The sequence below is a fragment of the Cavia porcellus genome, unplaced genomic scaffold (assembly GCF_034190915.1).
Source record: "Cavia porcellus strain 051 isolate PalLab524CR breed Dunkin Hartley unplaced genomic scaffold, mCavPor4.1 scaffold_12, whole genome shotgun sequence".
In the NCBI taxonomy this organism is placed as follows: domain Eukaryota; kingdom Metazoa; phylum Chordata; class Mammalia; order Rodentia; family Caviidae; genus Cavia; species Cavia porcellus.
The window spans coordinates 69,587,474-69,594,058 of record NW_026947495.1 but is presented as its reverse complement, the minus strand read 5'-3'; the positions used below and the strand labels follow the sequence as shown (position 1 = coordinate 69,594,058).

The 6,585-nt window shown below is 37.3% G+C and overlaps 1 pseudogene; it reads right to left on the bottom strand.

The window, feature by feature from the left end:
• Positions 1 to 348: 348 nt before the first annotated feature.
• LOC100715273 (solute carrier family 25 member 36-like) lies at positions 349 to 3,464 on the bottom strand (annotated as a pseudogene).
• Positions 3,465 to 6,585: the final 3,121 nt, after the last annotated feature.

Sequence of the window (6,585 nt, the reverse complement as noted above, 5' to 3'; positions counted from 1 at the left end):
ATGGTAGGTAAATGACAATTTTGACAAAGGAGTGCTTCCAAAGGCATTTTCTTGGGACAGGACTGAGGTTTTTCCACATTACAGAAAGTCTAAGTAATTGGTGTGGCTATCTTAACCAAACTTCCATTTAGTCATGGTGCATGTTCCCAGACTAGTAGTCCACTGCGCCGGCTCCAGTGTTCCATGATCCACTGCAATCTTTGGTCTTCCCTCTTTTGTAGCGTGGCAGCCTGTGCTGTTATCCACCTAGTAGATAGACTACGATCCATAGATGGCCATCCTCATGGAATCTGTCTTACCAAATGATTTGACCACTGTAGAGGGACTCATAACTTTCTTCCTGAACCATCAAAGGCCTGCAACAAAACCCTTAAAAAAGATCCATATTTTGCTTCTTTCATGCAAAATGTTTGTTCTTACAGCTTCATGTGGATATGCTACAGTTTGCTAAGTTTTTGAGGTGGCAGTAGCAAGCATGATTCCCACAATATCTGATGCTACTTTCACAGACTCTTCACCACTCTGTGTCATCAAAGCAGTCTTATGTTCCAGGAGTTTTTGCTTTATACATTCATGAATAACAAAACAGATAACCATCTCTGATATGCTAGCATAAGAAGCAGACATGTGCCCATAAAATCCTTTGACTCCATCTATCAGATACACTTCACAGACATATTCAAAAACAGCAATTTGCCTTTCCCCACAGTTCCTTGCAACAAGTCGTAACCAAGTATTTTTTAGCCAAATGGGGTTGGTTGCAGTGACTGTGGTAAAACAAGGTTTAAGTTAGTCCACATTTCTAGAGGAAGTGACCTGTAGATGTGAAGCATGAGATGACACAATCTCACTCTGTTCCTGAGAAAAATGCACTAAATGTCTATCATTGCAACTGACATTGTGTGAACCTGGGTAGAATCAGGATGAAATACACCACTTTTTCCTTCAGTGAGTGCAAGCAGCAAAGTATATTGCTCTGGAAAGAGCCTGCACAGCTCATGTGAGATTCTGGTTTACAGTTGCACTTTTGTGCACTTTTTTTAGCAATTGCTGGGTGTTTGCTTGCTAATCAAATATGGTAAAATAGCTGTCTTGAAAAACAAAGCAAAACCATATTTATTTAAGGTACATTCTCATGCTTTTATAAAAATAAGTCAAGGTATGTGACTTCCTTTAAATTTATTTTTAAATACATATGCACTTACTAGTCTTCAAAATTCATTACTGTATTAAATTGCTTCTATGTTGGAGAAAGTATTACTATGCTAGTTCTAGGCATAATTACTGACACTACTGAATTTATCACTTTCTACTGCAACTCTATATGTAATGAAACCTTTGAAATTTCAAAGAAAAGTTCAGAAAACTCCAAATTATGGAGTTTTATATTGGCAAACATAATTACTCAATGAATATTTATCATGATATTTTGCATTTGATCTAAAACGATGTGGGAAAGAGGTTTATAAATCAAACAGAATTAGCTTTATGAACAAGTATGGAAGTGATGGGTCCATGGGAAAGGAATTCATTTTACTAATCTGTCTGCTTTTGCTTGGATATTTAAAAATGATCATCACAGAAAGTAAAAATAGATTGATCACATAAATATTTATCAGCATACATGAGTTGGTGATCGCTTGAAAGTGGCTAGTCTCTTGGGAATGTAAGCATTTAATACAAAATATTTCTTGAAGGGAAAGTACAAACAATGCAAGGAAAGGAAAAGCATTATTTTTAAAAATGTAAAAGGAATTGCTTACCTAGTTAGATAAATGGGAGTGGTTATGCTTAGTGTTACTGTGCTTGGGGAAAAAAATAACTCAAGAATTTTTTGCAATGTTTTGAGGGCTTTTATCTTCTTATTTTTATACTTGTACTTTAAATAGCAGTGATGTCTAAGCAGTGACTTTCATTATTTATTTTATTGTTAAGTATATTATTAGCCATTTGACTTGACTCAGCCTATTTGAAGACGGCTTCAAAAAGTGGTTTTGATTCTACTGTATATTACTTTTTAAAAATGCCTAGAGTTTGCAGGCTTTTCTACCACCAGAGGTCAGCATGGCTTGAACTCTATTAGTATTATTTTAGGAAAAGAAAGGAACACGACTTCAGTGTGCACGTGTGCATGGGCTCTTGTGTTTCTGTGTGTACACTTAGCTATTTATGTCTTAATAGCAGAGATGATTCTAATTTGCCAGCTGTAGAATCACAAAATGTGTGCTCGTCTCTATGGTAACCATTTCTAAGATAAATGCACTCCTGAACAGTAACCCCAAAATAGTCTATTACTCATTTTTGTAGATTTCCACTGTGGCAGCAAAAAACAATTTTGAAAAACCTTGATCTATTCCTTAACCAACAAGGATAGAGGCAGCAAACACACATCCAAACCTACAGAGAAAACATGGTTGAGCATAACGATAATTTCTTCAATAAACTCAATATGGCACGGGGTCTGATTTTCATTTTATAGATCATCTGTACTTTTCCTGCAACTTTTTAACTTCATATGTTTACCTAGTTACCCTTCCTGAGATGTTTTATGTACAAAATGAAGGAGAAGAAACAGTTCCCCAGGCCTCTTTTAGCTCTAAAATGGTATGGCTTTACGATTTCTCCACTCATTTGAACCATTATGAGAAGGTGAGCAGGGACCATAAAAATAATTGAAACTTAAATAATCTTTTCCCTTTGCTAGGTTAGAAAAGGAAAGCTTAAAAACTACCGTAACAATGGAACAGTAGTCTTATAAACTCTAAATACTTTTCTCTTTCCTATTAACGTTGATTACATTTTCCTTAAAGTGTAGGACAGCTTAATTTCCTAAAATGAGGACTCCTACCCTGGGTCAAAACCCTTGGTGTAGTTTTAAAGATGCTCATTCTGTATATACCTAGCCAGATGCTGTGGATTCTCACTTAGCACAACGTGTCCTGTTGCTGAGGATTCAGTGTCTGGCTCCTCCAAGAGCAGTAAGACCTTTGTAACTCTGAAATGGCATAGCCAGATAAAATCAGTGCAGAGAATGGCAAAGCAGGGCTGATTCTACCCAGCCCATTTTAATGCCAGAGAAGCCCAGTGCTGGCTTCTGGGCTTGCGAGGACTATTCTCTTTTACACCACCACTTCCAGTGCCATTAAATTACCCCTCTTCCAAGATTTAGGGAGCGATAGGGAGGAGATAAATCTTTTATTTCTGTAAGGGTTAACTTTAAGAGCAGCCTTGTTAACCTTTATTTAGAGCAGAATTTTCATTCCATCATGTTTCCTTTGAAAATGATCCTTACTTCAAGACCAACTCTGAATAAGTTTCTTTTAAATGGTTTCTGGATGTGGGCTTTGCAGCATTCCCAAGTGCTCACAATTGCTCCCTTTGTGCTCTCTCAGGAAAGGAAAACGTCTTCCTTACCTTGTCAGGGCACAGGTACTTCTTAGAGCTCCTGGTCTGCCCACAGCCATCGCTGTTAGGTGGTCTTTATCCAGTCACAGATTCCTCCCAAATACCCTCACTGCTCTGTAGGTCCCCACTGCGCACAAGGCTAACAAAGGGAGAGGACAGCCTGGAGAATCCATGCCCAACTCTTGGCTACAGGTACATTTAAAAAGGAGCCCTTTGCTGTCAGTGCTCCTAGCTTTTCTGGCTAAAGTAAAAGACAATGGGGGACTTTTAAAGGGCAGGGAGGACTGCAGAATGGTTATGAAAGGAATGATTTAGGCAGCAGGGTAGTTATGGTGTAGATCTAGACTGTCGCCCCAATATCTTGGGCATTTGGAGGTCAGGATTTTGGAAGGTGGTTGGGTCATAGGGGTGCTGTACTCAGCAGTGGATTCATTCACTGATGAGTTCAGTAGCTCAGTGGATTATGGGGAGGTGAGGTCTGGTGAATGGGCCACTAGGCCTAACCTAGAAGGGTCTGTCTCCCAGCCTGGCCCTTCCCTTCTCTCTCTGTTTCCTGGTTGCCATGGGATAGAGCTTCCTTTCCTCTAATTACGCCTTTCCCATCCTATTTCTTTTTTTTTTTTTTCTGGTACCGGTGATCAAACTCATGACTGCCTGCTTATAAGGCAGGTGCTTATTCTGCTGAGCTAAATCCTCAGCCCTTCCCATCCTATTTCTTCCTTGAAGTCAGCTGATCATAGATTGAAATCGTGAACCAAAACAGAATTCTCCTTTACCATTATGTTAGGTATTTTGTCTCACTGAAGAGAAAGCAACTAAGGCAAGGACCCGCGATTTTTTTAAGGGGCCCTAGAGGACATAAATTATGCCAAATACAAAACTTCATTTTGAGGCTGGGGATTTAGCTCAGCGGCATAAATGCCTGCTTTGCAAACATGTGGCCATGAGTTCCATCCCTGGTACCAAAAAAAATAAAAATAAAACTTCATTTTAGTGCTCATAAATTAGCTCATAAATTTGCATATTACAAGTCTACCCCAGTTGTTGTGGGTCCAATGGGACAGAAGATAACTGTACCCTGCCTGTCCTCACCCTTTGTTAGAACCACCTGGAACAGGTGCCCTTCTCAGAAGATGTCTGGTCTGAATTATTCCATCATCACTTATAATCTTAGGATCTTTAAAGAGACGGATACATGTTGGTTTTGGTAAGATGTGGTATCCATGTTTTCTTTCATTAACATAGAATTGCTTAGAACTGTCTAGGTGTAAGTAACACTATAACTCTTTTAATTCCTCCCTACTATAAAAGTTTAGATTATGTCTAAAATTAGTGTATTTATTTATTAAAATAGTGTATTTATTTATTTATGTATTTTTCCTTGGGGACTATTTCCAAGAGTGGAGTTATTCAAATGAGTGGATATTCATATCTAGAAGTCATGAATAATTTGTGTGCCCTTGATAACCATATCTGAGTTGATCTCTAAAACCACAGCACTGTGTGGAAGTGTCCTTTATACTCAAAGGCAATTCATTTTTGAACTTAATTTTCTTGTTTTCTAAAGGATAGCGTCTCACCATTCTAATTTTTGAAGACTTTTTTTTTCATCCTGTAAACAGGTGAAGAAAGTAGTTTGGATATCTTTATAAATAAAATGACTTTGTAGTTTTTCTTGTCAATTGGTATAAATATTAACAAATGCTTAATACCAACTGAAATGATATTTTAGTCCATGAAATACTTCACTGTGATTCTGAATATTATCCGATTTTCTAAAGTTGTTTTGCTTACATTTACCTAGCAGAGAAAGAGTTTTTTACATAATCAAATTTCTTGCTCATCATGAAGTTGCCTGACATCAAAATGTACTGCCGTGGGTGAGGCCTACTGTGACAGGCAGGACAAGGCCTGGTGGCTTCATGCCTGTAGTTTTTAAAGAAAAGTGAATTACCTAGAGAGAAAAAAATGTGATTATTCAAGTGATAGTTTATCTTTCTCTCTTTCAACCAGTGAGTTAGCACAATGAAAGCAGTGGCTACATTTTTCATATGCTCTGCAAGAAATCAAGATTTAGGAAGCACAATCATACAGTCATGATATCACATGCTGTTCGTTAAGGTTCCGTTTGATAGAGAAAGAGAGATGTATTTAATTGATATTAGTAAGTTTCACCCCTTCGCATGGCTATTTCCAGGAATGTGTCTTTGATAATTGTTCTTACAGTCTCTTCTTTTAAAAAGTACCATTGCTAAAAATTCCATTAAGAAACGAGAAAATAAAGTTAACTTCATATTGAAAATATTGTTTTCAATTCCAATGTCTTTTTGAGCAAACTCAAAATAATCATCTTTGACAAAATAATTCAGAGATTACTTTCAAGAATATCCAATTACTTATAATATTTTATAAGTATATAATATTTTATATGTTTAATTATTATAAGGTAAATAAAAGTTTTGGCTTAGATTACTGATAGACTAAATGTCTCTACATTTAAATGAGGAAAAATATCATTAAGAGTCTAACCTAAGTGATGGGTATATGGAAGGTCATGCTCTTTTTTCTCTTTTTCTCTTGAAAAATTTTGTAATAAAAGGCACTTTTTTGTTTTTTGTTTTTAAACCTATAGCCAGGGCCAATGATATAGCTCAGCACCACAGCACGTCTCTGGCAAGCACAAGGTCTTGAGATCAATTCTTGTTACAAAAAAATATCATAAGATGAACATGATGGCTCATGCCTGTAATCCCAGCACTTGGGACGTGAGGCAGGAGGATCGTTGCGAGTTCAAGACTAGCCCAGGCTACAAAGTGAGCTCAAGGCCAGCCTGAACTGCATAGTGAGATCCTATCTCAAAAAAGACAAAAAAAAAAAAATCATAAAAACCTATAGCCAGATTGTATAACTCTTTCACTTTTAAAAGCCCACAACTGTGCTGCCATCAAGAAATCAACCAATAACAAATGTTGGCAAGGCTGCAGGTGAAAAGGAACATTTCACTGTTGGTGGGAGTTACACTGGTGCAGCCACTGTGGAAATCAGTATGGAGATTCCTCACAAAACTAGGATTGGAAGTTCTATTCTATGTAGCTATTCCCCAGGAAAACTGAAAAGTGATATATGTGCACCCATGTTTATAGTGATGCAATTTGTAATAGCTAAATCTTGGGAACAACC